The following is a 21,891-nucleotide window of genomic DNA, read 5'->3' as shown; positions in this document are numbered from 1 at the left end:
GGCAGAGCCATAGGAGCCTCTAGTGGCCGAAGTCCTGGAAGGCTCGAGAGGCTTGAGGGGGGAGCCTTGAAAGACTCGAGAGACGAAGCCCTGAGAGGCTTGAGAGGAGGAGGAGCCCTGAAAGACTCGAGAGAGGGGAGCCCTGAGAGGCTTGAGAGGGGAGGAGCCCTGAGAGACTCGGGAGGGGCGGAGCCCTGAGAGGCGGAGGAGCCCTGAGAGACTCGGAGAGGCGAGCCGTGAGAGGCTTGAGGGGTGGAGCCCTGAAAGACTCGAGAGGGGACGCCCTGAGAGGCGGAGGAGCCCTGAGAGACTCGAGAGGCTGGCCGTGAGAGGCTTGAGGGGTGGTGGAGCCCTGAGAGACTCGAGAGGCTGAGCCGTGAGAGGCTTGAGGGGTGGAGCCATGAAAGACTCGAGAGGCGGCCGTGAGAGGCTTGAGGGGTGGAGCCATGAAAGACTCGAGAGGCAAAGCCGTGAGAGGCTTGAGGGGTGGAGCCATGAAAGACGCGAGAGGCGAGCCGTGAGAGGCTTGAGGGGTGGAGCCATGAAAGACTCGAGGGATGGAGCCCTGAAAGACTCGAGAGGCGAGCCGTGAGAGGCTTGAGGGGTGGAGCCATGAAAGACTCGAGGGATGGAGCCCTGAAAGACTCGAAGGCTAAGCCGTGAGAGGCTTGAGGGGTGGAGCCATGAAAGACTCGAGGGATGGAGCCCTGAAAGACTCGAGAGGCGAGCCGTGAGAGGCTTGAGGGGTGGAGCCATGAAAGACTCGAGGAATGGAGCCTTGAGAGACTCGAGAGGCGAGCCGTGAGAGGCTTGAAGGGTGGAGCCCTGAGGGACTTGAGGGGTAGAGCTCTGGGAGGCTCGTGGAGGAGGAGCCCTAGGAGGCTCGTGAGGGGCCCTTGGAGACTGGTGGAGGCGGAGCCCAGGAGGGCTCAGAGGGGCTGAGCAGAACCCGACAGAGCCGTGGGAGACTCTGAGGGCGGAGCAGAACCCGGCAGAGCCGTGGGAGACTCTGATGGCGGAGCAGAACCCGGCAGAGCCGTGGGAGACTCTGAGGGCGGAGCAGAGGTCTGCAGAGCCGTGGAAGACTCTGAGGGCGGAGCAGAGGTCTTGAGCACAAGACGAGACTGGGGAGAAGGGGCCCTCTTCCTTCTCTTACGTCTTTGGCCAACAGGGGACGTGGCCATGGGGACGGTCGAGGCTACAGGCGCTGGCTCAGGGGGGGTCGAGGCTACAGGCGCTGGCTCGCTGACCGTGGCAGACATGGGCGCTGGCTCACTGGCCGTGGCGGGCATGGGCGCTGGCTCGTTGGCCGTGGCGGGCATGGGCGCCGGCTCGTTGCCCGTGGCGGGCATGGGCGCCGGCTCGTTGGCCGTGGCGGGCATGGGCGCCGGCTCATTGGCCGTGGCGGGCATGGGCGCCGGCTCGTTGGCCGTGGCGGGCATGGGCGCCGGCTCGTTGGCCGTGGCGGGCATGGGCGCTGGCTCGTTGGCCGTGGTAGGCTTAGGGACTGGGGCCGTGGTAGGCTTCGAGACGGGGTCTTGGTGTGGACGCTGGTTCAGTGTCTGCCTCCCCACAGTGAACGAGGAACCAGAGTACAGTAGGGCGAGGTCAATAAACTGAGCCAGGTTAAGGGGCAGCGACCACCAGGCATTAATGATGAGGTTGGCTCATTCAGACCACATTGAAAAATGGTCTTCAGAGCCACCTCATTAAAATTCACCTGGTACGCCAGGACACAAAAATCCATAATATAAGCCTCCACGGTTTGGCTCCCTGACGCTAAACCCACGAGTTGGGCCGCTGGGTCCATAATGCCGAGGGCGGGTTATGGGTTACACCACCGCTGCCTCGCATAAAAACCCCTTGGTCAGCGTCTGAAGAGCCGTAAAACCTCTCCGGGGTGGAGAGCTTACGGCGCTCAAAACGCATGGGAAGCATAAACGGGCTCAGGGGCAGACACAGGTGACGCAGGGTGACAAAAATCAAAAATCGCGACGTACCTGCTGGCCCTGGCCTGTGAGCTGCGATCATGCTTCCACACCGTCGCTCCTTGCGCTGAATGTGACGAGTTCCTCCGCTCTAGTGAGCCGCGCGAATCCTCAGCGTGACGCATTGTGACTGTCTTCGGTGAGGTTGGTTATTCTGTAACCCGACACACACACACACAAGTAGAGACAGTCACAATGACGGATGAAAACTGCTTTATTAAATTAAAGCAGTCCGGGCAAAAGTACAAACAAGGGGCAAATCCGGGAGAGTAGTCGAGGGAACGAGGGTCAATGTCGGGGTAAACAGGATGAAACAAACACGTAGCAAGAGGGGACTAGAGGGATGGGGAGTTGGCAAGCTAAGAGGTAACAAGTAGGGAGGTCAAAACTAGACGAGACTAGCAGGGGCAAAACTAGACGAGACTAGCGGGGCATTAACACGGGAATCTAAATACATACAATAACCAACACCCGTGAAACGGAAGTGCTGGGTATTTATAGGGAAGGTGCAGGTGTGAACAATGAAGGTGACGAGACGAGTGCAGGTGAATCTAATGTGTGGGGATAGGAAGCGTGAGTGCAAGTGGTCATAATGTTCAGGCTGGTGCTGGCGTGAGAAGCGAGCATGAGTCAGAGGGGAGAGAGTTTACTGAGCGAGAGCTCGTAATAGCAAAAGGAGCGTGGGTGCTCGAGGGAGGAAAAAGAGCGTACGCGCTCAAGGGGGCGGAGCGAGGGAGCGGGAAGCGAGCATGCTCGCGGAGTGTATGGGTGCGTGCTCGAGGAAGCGGAGATGGGGCAGAGGAAAGGGGTTCGTGACAAAGTCATTAAACTAATTTTTTAACCACTCCACAAATTTCATATTAGCAAACTATCGTTTTGGTAAGTCGTTTAGGACATCTAATTGCATGACACGAGTAATTATTCCAACAATTGTTTACAGACAGATTGTTTCACTTTTAATTGAAAGGTGTATGTAAACTTCTGACTTCAACAATATATACAGTTGAAGTCAGAAGTTTACATACACCTTAGCCAAATAGATTTAGTAAGTAATTTTTTCACTATTCTTGATATTTAATCGTAACCTCTGCATGTTCTGGCAGCACGCAGAGAACAAACAGCATATTAGGCAGGTGGTCATAAGGTTTTGTTAGTTTAGGGAGAATGTAGGGAGACTGACTTGATTGCATTATACACAGTGCGTCTTGTAAGTGGGCAGTCTGAGTTGGTTTTCCCTTCAGGGTTATGGGTAATTCCACTCCACGATTTATTTAAATTTTTATTGAATTACCATGGACTGATGGCTTCAACAGAAGCGTAAACCAGCTATTAACAAACTCTAAGCTCATGGTTGGTCTGTCTTTAAAGGTTTATTATTTATCCTTAGAAATCTATTCCCCTATGTAGAAAATGTATGGATTTTTACTTCTGGAACACAACTGTTCCTGCAATACCAATGACATTAATGGGCCATCACGGAGCACAGGCTGATTGTTTGAAGCCAGACAGACTAATGATCATAATTGCGACGGGTTGGATAGAGGTCATAAACCATCCATAAAATATTTGTTTATTTACATAATAGTGATATCACTTATAACAAGATAGATTATTATCATATGATAATATGCATCTGAAATTATTTGCACAGTAATTACTTTCTATGTACTGTAGGCCTAAAGTGTCATTAAAATGTATTTGTGTTGTCAAGTTATGGTAAATTGCTAATCAAATAAAAGACAATAACAGCAACACACACAATAAATTGGTGCAAGCTCATAATATTTATGAACCTGAAGAGCTTGATTGGCTGAATTGTACCCATGCAGGAATTGAGCCCCCCTCTAGAGATTAGGGTGGCCTATGTTTGCTATCATGAAATTGTATTATAGCATATGATATAATACAATATCATTATAGCAAATGAGACACTCAAACTGCTGAATAGAAACTAATTGTACAATATATTTACTTAAATTTATTTTACAGATAATATGCATTATATATGTTGGTCTATCACTAATCTTTATAAAAGACAAGACGGACGAAAAACAAACTTTTTTTTTTATACCTATTACCCAAAAATCCAGCAGGCCCTCAGTCTGAATCTAATAGCGGAAAATGGGCTGTCATCACCGGCGCCCTGACTGTTCAGTCCCTGTTTATTTGTGTTCAAGTGCTTCCATAGTTTTCAGCCGACTGAGTTTGAACACAAACACCTACAGAGGTGAAAGTTTTTTTTTATTCGTTTCTGTGATGGTGTTCAGAGCCAGCAATTTTTATTTTTTTTCCTCTGTGGTTAAAGGTCAATTCAGCCTCAGAGTGATCATTTGTCTCTTGTCTGTAGAGATGTGAACTTGTTTGTGTATTTAGGATACACCAGTGCGTAACTTCATGAAGAGGCAAGGTGTGTTCATCATGGGCTACTTCAGACAAACCTGACCAGAGCAGGCAGCTTTACAGGAAAAGTTCTCCCAAAAAAAATTGATTCGGTCAACATTTACTCACCCTTCTGTTGTTTCAAACCTACATGCTGTTATTTTCTCTGTGGAACACTAAAGCTGATATTTTTAAGAGTCTTTAGGTAGCTCTTGCAATAATGTGACATATGGACAAGGTGCTGTCAAGCTCCAAAAAGGAGAAAAACACCAGAAAAGTTTCAAAAGTAGTCCATAGGACTTGTTGCGGATCAATTCACTGTTGTTCTTCATCTTTGCCCAAGCTTTGTCTGAGTAAATGATGACAGAACTTTAATTTTTGGGTTAATTAATCTAATGAAATATGGAAAATTAGTGTAAATGACTGTCAACATAACCGAGCATTAAGTTGAAATTTCTGAGGTTTTTGGATTTTAATATAATTTGATTTATAATAATGTATATTTGGATTGAAAGTACACATGTAATGATTGGACACGTTATTAAAGTATCCAATGTTCCAATAAGATAAAAACCCCTCACAAACATTAACACACACCTCATTTATCATTCACACACACCAAGGCAGACAAAAACAGCCTTAAAATTAAGACAGGCAGTTCAAAGATGCTGCTCTTGAATTCTGGCGCAGTATGCTGCTTGACATTTCTCGGTATCTGTGCAATGAATCCACCACAAAGAGAAAAACAATACAAGGGAAAGTCAATAGCATGGGCTTGGAGGCTGACGTCTGTGAAACTGAGGTGAATTGGTGTCACATCAGAACCTTAACTGATCCTTTCTAGAACTGAATGTGTCTGGCTTAGAAGCTTCTTTTTGTTTGTGAGTTTTCTTGTTTTTGTTTATACTTATTGAACTGTTAGGCTCATTAGATTTTAATTTTAGAGTTCCTGAATGTTGATTCTTTTCTTTTAGCTATTGTCTTGGGTGGGACTTACTTTAAAGGAATAGTTTACCCATTTACCCACAAATTAAGTAAAGGGATAAACAACTGTCTAACTGTATAATATCCCACTTATAACATGGCTATTAACCAAATAATTAATGTACATAAAATATGAATTTGCTTTGAAATTATGTAATTTTGTGACAAGAAAGAAATCACTGAACAGCTCAAGTCTGTTGGTGTTTTATATTGTGAAAATGACTGCCTGTTACAAGACTACTTGCCAAATAAATGGACATGAAACATTGATTTGCATTGAAATTATGTGAGTAGAAATAAATAGCTGAAATCCACCTCCAGTTTGCTCTACCCTCTCGGAGGCTTAATTAGCCTGATTAGGGGCCGGTGTGTGGCATCACGACCCGGCCCTGCCCTCCGACATTATTTTATTTGCTTATTTGTAGCAAATGCACAGTGATCCGAGAAGCAGGAAAGTGATGTCTCGCTATAACTGGATGAGTGGTCTGAAACAAAGGTGCGGTTGTTACTGACAAAATCAGACTGCTAGATGGCGCCATTGACAGAGTAGTCCAGAGAGCCATGAAAGAAGGAAGCATAAAGGCAATCAATATGAATTGAGTGGTTTAATCCATGTCTTCTGAAGCAATACAAATGATGACAACAGGCCAAGAAGCAACTCTTGACATCTGCAATCTCCTTGGCACGTTCATGAGAGAAGCTTAATAACAATGCCTTTGTGCTTGATGTCAAGCGTGAGGTGGTGTAATGTAATAACAAGATTTTTCTGAAGAAAATGTGAGTGGAAGTTGCCAGGGCTATGATATGCTATTGTCCTTGATGGTTGCTAGGATGTTGCTTACTGGGACAAGTCAACAGAACCCACCACAAGTCCCTATCCCTGCATCCAAACATGCGTACTTCCCTGCTCAGTGTGTACATTATGCCAATGTCAAGTATGTCAAACTGGTATATGGCTCAGGAAACTCCTTTAATATAAGTCTATGGGATTTTTTGGTCTGTTTTGTTACTTGCCAGAAAAAACACAAGCCTGATTGCTTAGAAAATTTATATCACTCTACAAATGTAATATAACTCTGTAATTTTCAACTCTACTCAATCCACTCTATTTAGATCATTCATATCCGTAGCACAAATGGTGCAGGACCCTGAAATCCCTAAACCCAGCCTGATCTCATAAAAATGACGCAACTGTGGTGACATTTTTGCACAATTAATGTATATCGTGTGGTTCATTACCCATATTGCACCAGCTCTGAGGTAAAATATGAGTACAATATTCCGCCGAACAAACAAGGTTTTTAAGGTTAATGCTCTGCCAAGTTTCAAATGAACAAATCCGACCTCCCTTTATCCCTCACCTAAACTCTAAACCTAAGCTTAATCGATAGTGTCAGACAAAGCCAATGTGAGAAAAAAAATGCATTTGCAGAAGCAAACACATTATTTTGTGGTGCTTCTATTGCACTTTCGGCTCATGCATCAACTTGTGTGGTCTTCAGGACTCATGCCCCAGTCATTTGCATCACAAGTGCAATGCTCTAATAGTTGAGCAACTACGCAATTTGATCGATCCTGAACAAACTTGTAAATATAGCCTATATTGCCTTATAAGTTGTGCTTTTGTAAACGTTTTTTATATCTAAAGATAGCGTTGTATGAGGAATGTGTTTAATAAGTGTTTATGAACTGATAATCTGCCCTTCTACTTGTGATTTTGTGAAAGTGAATAGAAGTTGTTGTTTTAGCACTATTGGTGTTTGTTTCACCAGTAATATGCCCTGATACGTACAACAAGAAACGTAAAAATAGTTTTGCAAGAATTTAGGTATAGTTACATGATTCTATAAGACCATGTTACCTAACTCGAAGTATGAGCAATAGTACTATTGATGCTCTACAAGGATATCAGGAAATATCAGGACACGGTGCAGGTTTACTCACTGTCCTCTACCCTTCTGCTCTCCTTTCTCTCTCTCTGCTTTCTAGTTGAGTCAGCCATCTCAGTGTCCAGAACTGCTGTTTTTTCTCTGTAGTTTATTGAGTATCCAGCTGCGAGCACTGTGCTGGGCTTTTGAAAGCCTTCATTACTTCCCCTTACCTACCACAGGTTAGTACACACCCACACAAACACTTGACCTCTCTCCAAACAATGCCGTTGAACTGTATGATGGGTTAGTGTGCCATGCCAGCATAACTAACTATTCACGCTGAGTGTGTTATGTGTATTTAAACAAAAAATTGTTTATCTCAGAGACAGATTGCATGAGCCAGCTACATGCACACTTGAAGAACCAAGCACAGCTGGACAGTGCATCATGTTAGGAAACACAAACTCACGTTTTCTTCTCTACACACTTCTAAGCTAGAAGATTACAGTTCTCAGTGCAACCTTTTTAGATATAACTTTGGTTGTCAAAGCAGTTTTGAGCTTCTCGACGTTTGATAGAGGATAAATAAACTGGTATTAACCTTTAAACATGGCCTACATACTGTAGATACTGACAGCTTCACCTCAATATCTGACAGCTGCTTATGCATTTTCTTTAATTCATTATTAATCCAGCATATGATTTTTTTTTAACCGACTATCATTGCTGTGTGTTAATGAATAATATAGCTCTGCTGTAAGTCTGTAGCCTTGATGTTTTATTAGTTTAAGGTTTAATGCTCTGCAGATCACATTGTGCTCAAGGATTATTAAAGAATACTTCAAGACGAAAGCACTCTTACGAAGAGCTATATATCTGATGTCATTGTGTGAATGTGCTTTAGAGAGCTCATCTATTGACTTGGTGAGAATGGTGCTTCGTACCTTCATTGATCTCGGGGTAAGCGAATCCCAGCTAACACTATATGCATCCTGATTTACTATATTTACACTCAGTGGCCTTTCTACCAGCCTATTGCACACACCTACAGAAAGCTGTACTAAAACTGCAAGCAGGTGGTATTATAAAAGACGATAAATTTGGCTCTGGTGCTAAAGATTGAGTCTCTGTGTTTCTTTACTTTAGGTGTTGATTGGCCTTTGGGTATTAAACATTGCGCCTGTTTTTCTTTACTCCAGGTGTTGAATGAGGACAGGCAGAGAGAAGCTGTGTATCTAGACATCAGTCCTCTCTTCTATCAAGGTGGGAACAAAGAGAAACTGCTGCAGTTTTTCTCCCAGTTCATGTGTAACTGAAAGGGAAAAGTAAAACAAGCAAAGAAAGTATGTCTCAGCTGAGAATGATAAAAGCACAACCAGAGGCACTTCTCAACTTCCTGTTCAGTTCTTGAGTGTTGTATGAATCATTACTTTCCTACAGATTTAAATACATTTGTTTATGCTTTGTCCGTACTCTAGTTTTCTGCAGTGTGTTTGATGTTGAGGTTGCCTTTTGAAGTTAATTATTCATAATAGCCCACAATTCCTTGAGTAATGGGTTGAATAATGATTATTTAAAAGAGGATATGTTAGATAATGTTTTCTGTTAATGAAGAGCTGATAGAGTGGGAAGGAATTACATTAAGTGAGAAAAGGTGTACTTTAGTTTGATTGAAAGGAGTTGATTTAGTATAATTGGTTTTCATTTAACTGAAATGTATTCAGTGTGTAATTGGCTTGGTTGAGTACATACGTTTCCAATAATTGACCAGGTTGCTGTGTTTCTGTCATGGTTTGATTTATAGACTTACTATGCAGTGGTGCAAATGAGTCCTCATATGCTCACTTAAATGGTACACATTGTCTTCATAACATTACCTCAAACATTAAGATTAATTATTACATATATTTTCTTTCTATGCATGTTTCTGCTTCCTCAATCACAAATATTCTCACACACAATACTATTAATTTAAAGGAATAGTTCATCTAAAATTAACATTATGCCAACCTTGTGTTGTAACTTTTTTCTTCCACAAATAGTATGGAAAACGATGCAGTAAAAGTGAATGATGACTGAGGCTACCATCCTTTGTGTTCATGAAAGAAAGTAAGTCACATGCATTTGGAACAAGAGGGAGAGAAAATGAAATACATTTGTGTGAACTATCCCTTTAAGTCCTATTCCAGTGGGCTTGAAGCTGTACATTTAATACATTTTTAGATGGTTTAGAATTCATTAAATGAACTATTGATGAGTAATAATTGTGATGGATGCTACAGACACAGCAGTTTGAGGAGCTACTGAACTATTATTCACTGGAAATGACTTGTGCTCTATATATACCCATCACTTGACAGTCTCATATATATATATACAGCCATCCTTGCAACATGATAACATGTACATTTACACAGGAAGATCATTTTTGTGTATTTTAATACTGAGTAACACAACTGAGGGGCCTTGGACATCTGAAACAAAGGCTAACAGCTGGTGCTTGTAACACAGAAGTGCTGAATAAGCTCTCTGGAGAGAATCGACCCATAGACTGGCCACACACACAGCTATCAATAACTCAGAGAATGCAGAGATGCCTTTAGATGAGAGCAGGACAGAGGAATGGGAAAAGAATAGGTTGATTAACTAGATACAAGAAGACTTGGAAAGTAATAGTACTAATATCCACTGCTGTCAACATCACTTTTCCCCTAAGAACAAAAGCACAATGTCTCAGTTGAATTCAGCACTGTAAGTAATAAGTGTTATTTCTACATTGGATAAATTGGATTTAAAGGAATAGTTCACCCAAAAATGAAATTAATTTACTCCTCATTACCTCATTTCGAAATTCGTATGACTTTCTTCTAGTGGAATGTCAAAGCTGCACTTTTACAAAGTTAATCTAAAGGGCTGTTAAAGAAGATCTATAGTGAATAAGGACTTTAAAAGGTCTGTTCCTCACACAAAGCTATCACAGGACTTCAGAAGGTTTGGAATAGGGCTGTACAATCAAAATAAAATCGAAATCCCAATATAACCTTGTGCGATTTCCATAAAGGGTTGCGATTTAATTAAATATTCTCCTTGCATTGCTCTGTCCTGTATTTGTGTTAGTGCGTTATTACAGTGTTTTCAGAGCGTTCATGTGCTTCACAACTCCATCTCGTGCTCAGAGTAGCAGATTTGCTCCGCATTCGGTTCTGTTTGCTTTCATGTGCTGATTCACTTTAATTTCACTTTTGCTTAATTTCAAATATGTTTGGCCGCTACCAGTTAATATACAAATAAAACACTCCAGGCACTGGGTATTTGTGGACAGAGAGGTTATAATTAGGAGCCCGTTATTCAACTGTGTGAACTCAGTTACACTAAAACACTCCATGCAGCTATCGCCAAATTAAAAGCTTAACGATTCATAACTCTTTGGTTTAACTGAAGTACATAGCAATGCACTGTGAGAGTTACGATTTTATTATAGAATTATTACTATTGAATAATAATAATCATCAATATAATATTACAATAATATAATATTCAAGTTGACTGTGTTCCAAAAATAATGATGATGAGGGGGCTGAGACTCATCACAATGTGGACAAAAACAGATACACAGTAAACATAAAGACAGATTTTATTTCCCTCTTTGTTTCACTGTTTAATTTTGTATTTTTTGTTTTGTTTGTGGCTGAAATACAAAAATGCCCTTTTTATTGGCAGCAGAACATGTGCAAAACATAACCACATTTTGGTCAAAAGGAGTTAGTTACTAGTTTGTTTGTTTTTTTTTTCATCACAGTTAAAATCACAATATCTCTAAAAAATATATATATAAATTGCCCAAATCATGTAGCCCTAGTTTATAAAAATCTTCACTGACTACTTTTAGGGTGCATTTTTGTTTCTTTTGGAGCTTGACATCCACTGGTCCCCATCCACTCTCATTGTATGGAAGAAAGCGACTCAAATACTGGATTACATTTGGTCTAAGATGAAATAGTTATCTGGGTTAAGAATATTGAAAGTGTAATTTTATACATAACTAAACACTTTTGTGTTTGGGAAACAAGCCTCATCCTAAGGATAAGTAAAGATAGAATACACATATAGCTACTGTATACAGGTAAATAATGCCATCTACTGGAGGCTTGATTTACATTCTGTTCCTGTGTGAAGAAAACTAATAAAAACAAGCTTTATATTTACAAGAAATTAAACACTATAGACTTGTGTGCCAGATTCGGAAAAAATCTAGATGTTCTTGTTTTATTATCTGTTCATAGCATCTTGGAGTATACTTTTCCAGCAATTTTTTTTTTAATGCACAACGTGCATTTTCATTATATTCACAATAAAAAATAAAAAAAATTACAGGTATTGTTTATGGCATTTGGGTCAATGTTGACCATTTATCTATCTTCCTACACCACCGTGTTCCTTATGGATCCATTTTGATCAGTCTAACACTCCACAATATCTCCCCTCTGAAACAAAAAATATACTTATAGCATACTAGCCATCATTAAATATCAAAAGAATACATACATTTAATGTATCAAACAGTCTCCCATATTTTTTGACTAAATCAATAATCTTGACAATAAATAATTTTTCCATAACTTTTTTAGCCGCTTGTACCAGATAACGATTTTTATGAATATATTTTTAAAAGATTACTCAAAATGTATTGCTGATTTAATATTTTAGAGCTGAGCATAACAAGAAAATCTTTCCATGACTTTTTAAGATTTTATTAATTTCCATGATTGTTGGAACCTCGTTCAAAAAGTACTTGGTACAATTGAAGAGGTTGCTATATTTTTTAATGATCAATTCTTGGAACATCATATAGCTGATATTAACGTTAAACATTATTTTAAATAGAAAAATAAAACTAATTTATATTTGCTTAAACACAGAAATAATATACTGTTTATGCTATACATGAATATATGCCTATTTAGCTTCTCAGACAATGGAAACCGATAGTGATTTTACCCAGTGGAACATTCATTCATTTGTCACCGAGCATACTTTTCAATAAAGCTGATTCTGATTTTTGCTTGCAAACCTCAATGGACCAGACCAATTTGAATGTGTCAACACATTTTTAGACCAATCTTGTCTAATAATGTGTATCAAAGTTCAATGGAAAGGAGGAGGTGAGAACTGGCTTGATAAAATAAATAATAGTTTAATACGAAACTGAACCAAAAAGACAAACACACACAGGTGTCGGACAGCTGCCCGTAACACTCTCTCTCGATCTGGCGTGGTTCTTTTATGCCGCTCTCCCCAATCTCACTACAATTAGAGACAGGTGTTAATCATAATTTGGCTCAGGTGTATGCACCCTTACCGCTCTCTTTCTCCCGACAGTCGCTCGACCACACCTTTGCTGCCACATATCCCCACCGCCCGACTCAGGCCGGGGAGACATACAGACTTCACCCTCACCCTTTTAGTTGTGCCCAAAGCCTCATGTTGAACCAAGCATTGGTGGATAGTGGTCTGGTTACAACCCGTGTCCACCAAGGCTTGGTGTGTACTCCCCCTGATTCGTACCGGTATCCTGTACCCTCTGGCCCGATCGGGGACAGCCTGTGGTGCGTCAGGAATCGGGACTACAGTTCCCAGCTCCATCACAGGACACTGATCCCGGAAGTGTTCCAGATCCCCGCAACGCCAGCAGGCCAGCCCAGGTGCTACATTTGCACTTGTGGGGGCGGGTACATCTGCCTGAGGGGGAGAGCGGGTAGTCCCTGAAGTCGCGGGGAAAGGGATAAAACCAGCACAAGTGAGGAGACGGCTTCAGCGGCAGATTTCCATGCCTCCGGGGTGCAGGAACAGGGCCTGGAGAGAGGATAGAGTGAGAGGGGAGATTGGAGTGGAAAGAGATAGGGGGAGGGGACAGAGAGAGAGGGCTCATCCATGCTTGGGCACGCCACCATATGGTCCTCCACCAGCTGGACCACTTCCTCCAGCGATGACACTGGATAGCACTGGACCAACTCCGCTGTCACTTCTGGAACCCGGCAGATCAGCTGTTCCAGCACCACTTGATCGACCACTCCCTCGAAGTTGCAGTTCCCCGCCAGTAGCCATTTCTGGCAGGTGTCATGGAGACGATGAGAGAAGGCAAACAGGCAGCCGGTCCTCTCCAACTCCATCGACCGGAAGAGCTGGCGGTGTTGTTCTGGGCTTGGACCAACCCACTGCAGGATGGTTTTCTTCTAGATGTCGTAGGCCAGGAGTCTAGCCACCAGCTGTTGTTGAGCTGCGAGCTGGGCCTTCCCAGACAACAAAGGGATAAGCTGGGCCTCCCAATGAGTATGTGCCAGAACTCGGCGGTCTGTTCAAACAGGTCGAAGAAGGCTTTGGAGTCATCTTCTGCGCTCATCTTCACGAGTGAGGGCGGGTGCAAGGGACAAGTGTAGTCCAGGATCACAGCCGGGGCTTTCTCCTGGCTGAGGAGGCTTCAGATCGCTGGTCCTGACAGAGCTCAAGCAGAGCCTGTTGGTGGGAGTGATGTAGGTCAGCGAGGGACTTGATGATGTTGGGCAACGGGAAGGACTCCGTGGGGCATGCAGTCTTCAAATAAGAGCCCTGGTTTCGGCACATAATGCAACAGTTTTCAATAGGAACTAACACTTCTGAGTTGTGAACATTGCATTTAAAATCACGCATAAGTAGTAACATTATATTTTAATAATTAAAATAAGCAGATTTGTTTTTTTACTTTCAACAAAGTACACACTGTTAATTGCACTAAGACCGTCTTTGACTTTTTTTAGGTCTTACAAAAAAGACTTTGCATTTATAGTTTGCAACCCGGTTTGTTTATGGCTTTACTATATCACATTGGATTGCCAGGAGCTAGAAAAATGTGGTTAGATGGCACTATGAAGCATTCTGGTGTGATTAAAACAACAGAAAAGTGAGGTAAAACTACTGCCATATCCTGGAATGACAATTAAGGCTTGAAATTGTTTGATGAAAACAAATCGCTGAAATAGATGGAGAACAATACAGCAGTGATTGCATCTTTGCACAGCCTATTTTCTTTAAAATCCTCAGTTTTGCGTAAAACTGGCATTGCGGCAGCATCAATTAGACCATTCCAGCTGGTCTTTTTTATATATTGTTCAGGATTACAGCTATTGTCATTGTATCATCAGTCACACTGCTCTGACTGTTTGAACAGAAGGGAATCAGTGGCACGAAAGCCACACGTTACCCGTGCAGCAAAACAAAGATTTCAGGAAAGGTTGTTGACAGCTTGCCAGGTGCAGTGATTGTAGATTGTGACGTTAGCCCAGTAACGTTGAAATATATATCACATTTTCCTAAAGAATAGCTCACCTTTAGAAACACAGGTGGATTTCTGAAAACCCCCACACCAGGAGGTGTTCCAGTCAAAAACACGTCACCATTACAAAGAGTTACAAACCTGTGGCGAAAACAGAATGAAGTCAAAAAGTAATAATAAAGTAACTCTTAAAGGGATAGTTCACCCAAAAATTATAAATATTTCACCCTCATGATATTCCAGGTGTGTATGACTTTCTTCACCATAGCATATTTGAAGAAAAATAGAAAAATATCTCAGCTCAGTAGGTCCTTAAAATGCAAGTGAATGGAGATTTCTCTTTTGAAGCTCCAAAAATCACAGACAGTCAGCAGAAATGTCATCCATACGACTCCAGCAGTAAATGTAATGTCTTCTAAAGTGACATGATTGCTTTTGATGCAAAAAAGATACATATTTAAGTACTTTTTTAGACTCTTAATCATGCTTCTAGTCTGAAGAGGTATGCGTGTGTGACGTAATTGCATTGGCATTTGAAACACATGGGAACTGAGCAACGCTGTTTACAAGTGAGAAGGAGGAACGCTGTACAGTTAGCTTTGTTGGTTTTGGTTTAGATCTGTTTTTATGTTACTTTAATCACAATGGTGCGTTTGTGTGCTCATCCTGGATGTCTCAACCAAAAGTGTGATTACGTCTGTGTCATGGCAACCTGAATACATCACACGATAGACCACTTGGACTCCACCCTCTCGTGAAGCATACTGGAAGCATGGTTCAGAGTAAAAAAGCGACTGTATCGCTTTTGAAGACATTACTTTAAACGCTGGAGTTGTATCGATGACATTTCTGCTGACTGTCAGTGATTTTTGGAGCTTTAAAAATCAGATCACCATCCACTTGCATTTTAAGCATTTTAAGGATCTACTTAGCTGAGATATTTTTCTATTTTTCTTCAAATGTGTGCTGGTGAAGAAAGAAAGTCATACACATTGAGATATCATGAGGGTGAGTAAATAATGAGATAACTTTCATTTTTGGGTGAACTATTCCTTTAAGAGCTGCAACCAAACGAATAGTCAATTTGTTTTACAATATTGTGCATTGTAATGATGTCATGCCCGACTGAATTACAAATTATGTACAGTAAAAATACTTTATTTTTAAATAAAAACATATTCAGTGTGAGACAGATTAATACTGTCACAAAAAACACATTTAACCCAGGACAGCCCACAAAACAACATGCTACAAACAGTATCACACATTATGACATAAGACATAAGAAATTAACATTTCATACAAGTTTGCAGGCCTTCATATTTCATGCAGTGAATTTCTCTGCTTTCATTAAAATATACACAAGCCAAAAACAAAAGTTTTAGTCACTAGTAAAATATATTTTGATGGTTTTGATTATGAATGTCTGCTTGATCAAAAATTACACTAGTCATTGCTGATTACATATTGAACATGATCTGTATACTTCAGAAGGGGTTTTCTTCTTAAAGTGAGTCCTGTTGTCCTGCAAAAGATCGCCTTCATTGACACTTTTAACTTTTTAAATGGTTAGCTTTTAAATACCATTCAGTGCTGCAGTGGTAACAAGCGCTGAACCGAGAGGTCAGAATGTGTTGAACATTTTCCCCAGCAGCCACTGCTTTGCATTGGGCTTCATCTACCAATCACGAGTGCTGACATCATTAGCTACAGTGAATCCTGAAACATAGGAAAGAGCCTCCATTTCCTGAGGAAAATGATTAATGTATGTGACATTCTTTTTGCAGAGGACTGTCCAACTGCCAGGAGGCTGAATAATACATTCTGAATGTTAGCATAAAGATCTCTTCATTAAATTTACGACCTGTTATACTGCCTTTTGACTGCTCACATTTACAGTGGATATAAAAGTCTACACACCCCTTTTAAAATGCCAGGTTTTTGTGATGTAAAAGAATGAGACAAATATAAATCATGTCAGAAATGTTTCCACTTTTAATGTGACCTATAATGTGAACAATTCAATTGAAAAACAAAATGAAATCTTCGTGGGGGAAAAATGAAAATTAAACAACATACAATAACCTGGTTGCATAAGTGTGCACACCCTCTTATAACTGGGGATGTGGCTGTGTTCTGAATTTACCAATCACTTTCAAACTCATGTTAAATAGAAGTCATAACACACCTGTCATCATTTAAAGTTACTCTGATTAAACACAAATAAAGTTCAGCTGTTCTAGTAGGATTTTCCTGACATTTTCTTAGTTGCATCTCAGAGCAAAAGCCATGGTCCGCAGAGAGCTTCCAAAGCATCAGAGGGATTTCATTGTTGAAAGATATCAGTCAGGAGAAGGGTACAAAAGAATTTCCAAAGCATTAGATATACCATAGAACACAGTGAAGACAGTCATCATCAAGTGGAAAAAATATGGCACAACAGAGACATTACCAAGAACTGGACGTCCCTCCAAAATTTATGAAAAGACAAGAAGAAAACTGGTCAGGGAGGCTTCCAAGAGGCCTACAGCAACATTAAAGGAACTGCAGGAATTTCTGGCAAGTACTGGCTATGTGCTATATATGACAATAATCTCTCCCGTATTCTTTATATGAATGGGCTATGGGGGTAGGGTGGCAAGACGGAAGCCTTTTCTTACAAAGAAAAACATCCAAGCCCGGCTGAAGTTTGCAAAAACAAACATCAAGTCTCCCAAAAGCATAAAATGTGTTATGGTCTGATGAATCCAAGGTTGAACTTTTTGGCCATAATTCCAAAAGGTATGTTTGGTGCAAAAACAACACTGCACATCACCCAAAGAACACCATACCCACAGTGAAGCATGGTGGTGGCAGCATCATGCTTTGGGGCTGTTTTTCTTCAGCTGGAAGCAGGGCCTTAGTCAGGGTGGAGATAATTATGAATAGTTCCAAATATCAGGCAATTTTGGCACAAGACCTTCAGGCATCTGTTAGAAACATGAAGAGGAAGTTCACCTTTCAGCATGACAACAACCCAAATCCACAAAAGCCACAAAAGCACATCCAAATCCACAAAAGCATGACTTCACCAGAAGAAGATTAATGTGTTCATGTTATAGGTCACATTAAAGGTGGAAAAAGTTCTGACATGATTTATCTTTGTCTGGTTCTTTTACATCACAAGAACCTGGCATTTTAACAGGGGTGTGTAGACTTTTTATATCCACTGTATCTCTGTAATGCCATAGAATCTAAGACAAATTGTAGCAAATCATGTTTATTTTATTTGCATTGTTTGGAATATGTCAAAAAACCTCACCAATCACAACTTATTGAATTAATATATGACTATGGCAGACAATTTTGTATCTTAAATATTCTGGGTTTAATACAAGTTGACAATTTACAATTTGAAGTGAATAGGGCCAATTTGTAAACCTTCAAATATTCACTGTTTTAAAAGTTTAGCCACAAGATGTAAACAATATGGGTGTTAATATGATTTAAGTTGGATACGATTGCTTACTGTGTAAAATTATATCTAATTTCACTACATGGTTGCAATGACGAGTTACACTGTACATCTCTAAACCATAAACAACAGTAAAAACATCTTTACAGCTCAAATTATACACAATTTTATGTAAGTGTTTTTATAAAATTATAAGCTTCACATTTTTGCCTTTAAAACATATTCACTTCCATTGTAAGTGCCTCACTGTAACCTTGATTTTTGCTACTTTTAAAGAAAAGGAGGGACAAGTTGACATAATTATTTTGTGATAATCAACGTTATGCCAAAAATGCTGTTGACTGCGCTTAACTTGTATTGAACCCAGAATATTCCTTCAACATAGATTTGTCAACAGATGGAGATGATTTATATTCTTTTTATATTCTTTTATGCTTCCCTTTCCGACCAATCACAAAAGCCAGCTCCACCTCCTGTAAATTCACAAACTGTGGCTGTAGATCAATTTTTCCCAACCCCTATGTATGCCGTGGAAAATGATCAAATTCCACAAAATAAAGAAATGCATGAACAAAATATATATAAAATAATTTCAGGGATCCAAACTCCACACCTTACGGAGAAATTCGCCGTATTGAAAATATAATCGGTCGCTTTTGTGATTGTGAAGATCAATGATTCATGTGCAAAAGTGACTGATATTTTTCACATGACTCACGTCAGTGCTGCAGTGTCTATGAAGTCTATGAAGTGACGTCACACCAAAGTGTTTTTCACACATACGTTTTTGCTTCACCAATAATGTTTTGAGAGTACTAAGCAACAATAAATATTTAAAAACTGTCCAAATTTGTGAAGAGACATTGAATGTCTCATAATTGCTTTAAATTCAATATTATCTTATTGTTTACGAATATCAGAAACCCCAGTTATTGAACTAATTTAAATTCACCAAGAAAACGCTTCGACCTAAACATAAACGAGTCCTTTTATTACTTTCTGCTATCAAAGCAACTTCAAGCTTGTTTCTCTCTTCCAAATACATGTTTTCAATGTTTATTGTGCACACCTCCCATATTTTTACATGGCAAACTCATAAAATCGCCCCTCTGAACGCTTTCTGCAACTCTTGTCATGTGGAGGGCGATGCGGCGCTTGACGCTGGCGCTGAACGGAGCGTTGACACCTCGACTCAACTCATGTGAAATGCGCTTTACAATGATGAAAGAACATTATTGAAACACAAAATTATTAGTATTTGTCTATTATTGTGGTCATTTCTGATAAAAGCAATGCTCAGCAGTTTAAATAGGCTACTGTAGGAACATGATACCATAGATCGGCTTTGTGTTTATAATTGTTATACTGACGTCGGTAGATTTTTAGCCATGCAAGTGATGAAGGAGAAGGTAAGGACGTTACTGAAACTCACTATTATTTGATTATTATTGTTGTCTTTTTGGATGAAAAATAATTATCAGGCTGAAGGAAGATTGTAGATCTGCTTTGTTCTTTTTATGCTTAAACACTATAAAATCTCTTGCTAGATTTCGGTCACGAATGACTTAAAATTATTCAGTGACTCACTTATAGCACACAAGACACTCATTTGTCGCCACCTAGTGACATTTCCAAAAGGGGTCACTGAACTAATCAGTTAATAAAATTGAACAAGCCTGTAAAACTCTTTATTTTGCAGTTAATTCTGCACAATTGTAAACTTGAATAAACTTGAATCACTAAAATAGCTGGAATTGGTGCTTTTATCTTATTCTTTAAAAAAAAAAAATATCTTAACTTCTTCACCTCTCATGAGATTGCATCCATGTAATTTGTTGTGGCAATGCAAGAACAAATCTACAAATTGGAAAAGAAGCAAATTTGTCGTTTTTTCATTCCCCATTTAGCGCTCTTTCTACCTGTGACCTCACACAGCGTAGCCTACCTATGTGACCTATGTTTTTTGTTTGTTTGTTTTTTCTCTGTATAGCCAAATTTCAAACATTTCATGTAAACATGCTATTAAGAATATATGGACAAGTTCTTGAAAAGGACAAATATTGATGATAGTTTGCCTATGAGGGATAGTGGTGCTGTAAAAAATTTTGTCATAAAATGTGTGCTGTGGCAGAAAAATGTTGGAAAACACTGCTATAGATTACATGCTTTACACACCAGTTAAATAACTATACACCCTATTTAGAAGAATTTAAAATATCCCATTTAAAAAAATCAACAGTATTTAAAGTCACATATAGGCACAAAAAAGTCACCTGACTGATTCAGAACCTTCACAAAAATATGCATATAAAAGATTAAAGCTAACTGAGTTTTATGGGAGAAGTCTGTCATAAGCAGATATTCTATAGTATCTAATGTAATTATTTGTTCAAAATAAGATCACCTGTCTGTTTGAAACCAAAACATATAGAGCTCACCTTACTCTCTGCTGGTTGAATGATATCATCGCAAGGGCCAGTAATGGTGGAAGGGAACTTGCTGAAAATAATGGGCTCCTCAAGAATTGGGGCGCTCTGCTTTAGGCAGTGGTCTCTATAATTAAGACCAACACACACCACCTTTTCTGGGCCAGTGACTGGAGAGAGCAGCCTGATATCTGACTGCAGCACAACACACTGACCACTGGACAGAGCCCTAAGAGAGAAGCAATGTACAATGTAATTTATATCAGTGCTGACTTTAATTTCTGTTCCTCACACAAAGTTATCGTATGGCTTCAGAAGACTTGGAAAATAGTACACAAATCACATGGACTTCTTTTATGATACCTTTTTGGTGCTTTATTGGGAAATTCACTTTTTGTATTCCACAGATGGTTGAAAGTCAAACAGGTATTGAATTTAATGAGGGTGAGTAAATAATAGCAGTTTTTTCATTTCAAGGCGAACTATTCCTTTAACACTGCCTGAAATTAAACAATCTATTCACTAGCGCTATCTATTATTTGCCATGTGATTGTAAAGTGTGTGTTCTCTCACATATTTGTCCAGTGTTTGTGGTTTGGTACAGTGGCCATTCATATTCCTCCTTGCACAGTCCATTCCCTTCTGTCCCATCTCTAGAAACTCTCTCGTGGTGGAAGGCATGGAGGGGTCAAATGCATTCAGATCAATGACCCCCTGACTCCTTATAAATTCTCCTCCCTGCCCAGTAAGTGGTGATATGCTCAAAGAATGTGAGTCGCAACAAATAAAACAAGAACTCTTAGTAGAGAAGAGAGCACTTAGGAGGGCTGTTTGAAAGTGGAGATTTGTAAAAAACATATTGATCTGTTTCTCACTCACACCTATCATATCACTTCTGAAGACATGGATTCAACCAATGCAGTCTTATGGATAACTTTTATGCTGCCTTTATGTGCTTTTTGAACTTCAAAGTTCTGGCCACCATTCACTTGCATTGAAAGGACCAACAGAGCTGAAAAATTCCTCTAAAAATCTTTGTCTGTGCTCAGCAGAAGAAAGAAAGTCGCTTTATTTCGTTTTCATTTCCCCATTTTCCTTGAATTTCCATTTTTGGGTGAACTTTTTTTTTTTAAAGATTGATTATGTACAGCTCAATGATTACATGAACTAAGACCCCCAGCCCAAGCTTCAGCAGGGTTTCTGGTTAAGTAACAACCAATCAGCAGTAGCCCAATGATGGATGTACAAGCTGTTTATCACTGGAAATAAAGATATCCAATCATTGCTTGTTTGCAAGATTTAGATAAGAGGTCACTTATGTCCCCTGCTTCCGGTTTTATTGCAGTGCTGTATAACAATACTACCTGTTCTCGGTGCAAAAACATGAGTGCAAACTGAAACTGTGAAATAATTCATCTAAAAATGGCAAAACAATTGCTATCTAAAGAGTGAAGTAAAATAACACAATCGTAGTACTTTG

General features: G+C 40.2%; 2 pseudogenes; one reads left to right on the top strand and one right to left on the bottom strand.

Annotated features, from left to right (window-relative positions):
• Positions 1 to 8,538, top strand: part of LOC127631281 (glycerol-3-phosphate acyltransferase 2, mitochondrial-like) — a 55,418-nt pseudogene extending 46,880 nt beyond the window's left edge.
• Positions 8,539 to 13,455: 4,917 nt separating this feature from the next.
• LOC127631279 (fumarylacetoacetate hydrolase domain-containing protein 2-like) lies at positions 13,456 to 21,796 on the bottom strand (annotated as a pseudogene).
• Positions 21,797 to 21,891: the final 95 nt, after the last annotated feature.

The sequence above is a fragment of the Xyrauchen texanus genome, chromosome 37, assembly GCF_025860055.1.
Source record: "Xyrauchen texanus isolate HMW12.3.18 chromosome 37, RBS_HiC_50CHRs, whole genome shotgun sequence".
NCBI classification, from domain to species: domain Eukaryota; kingdom Metazoa; phylum Chordata; class Actinopteri; order Cypriniformes; family Catostomidae; genus Xyrauchen; species Xyrauchen texanus.
Note: the sequence above shows the minus strand (reverse complement) of the source record. Positions and strands in the feature narration are given on the sequence as shown.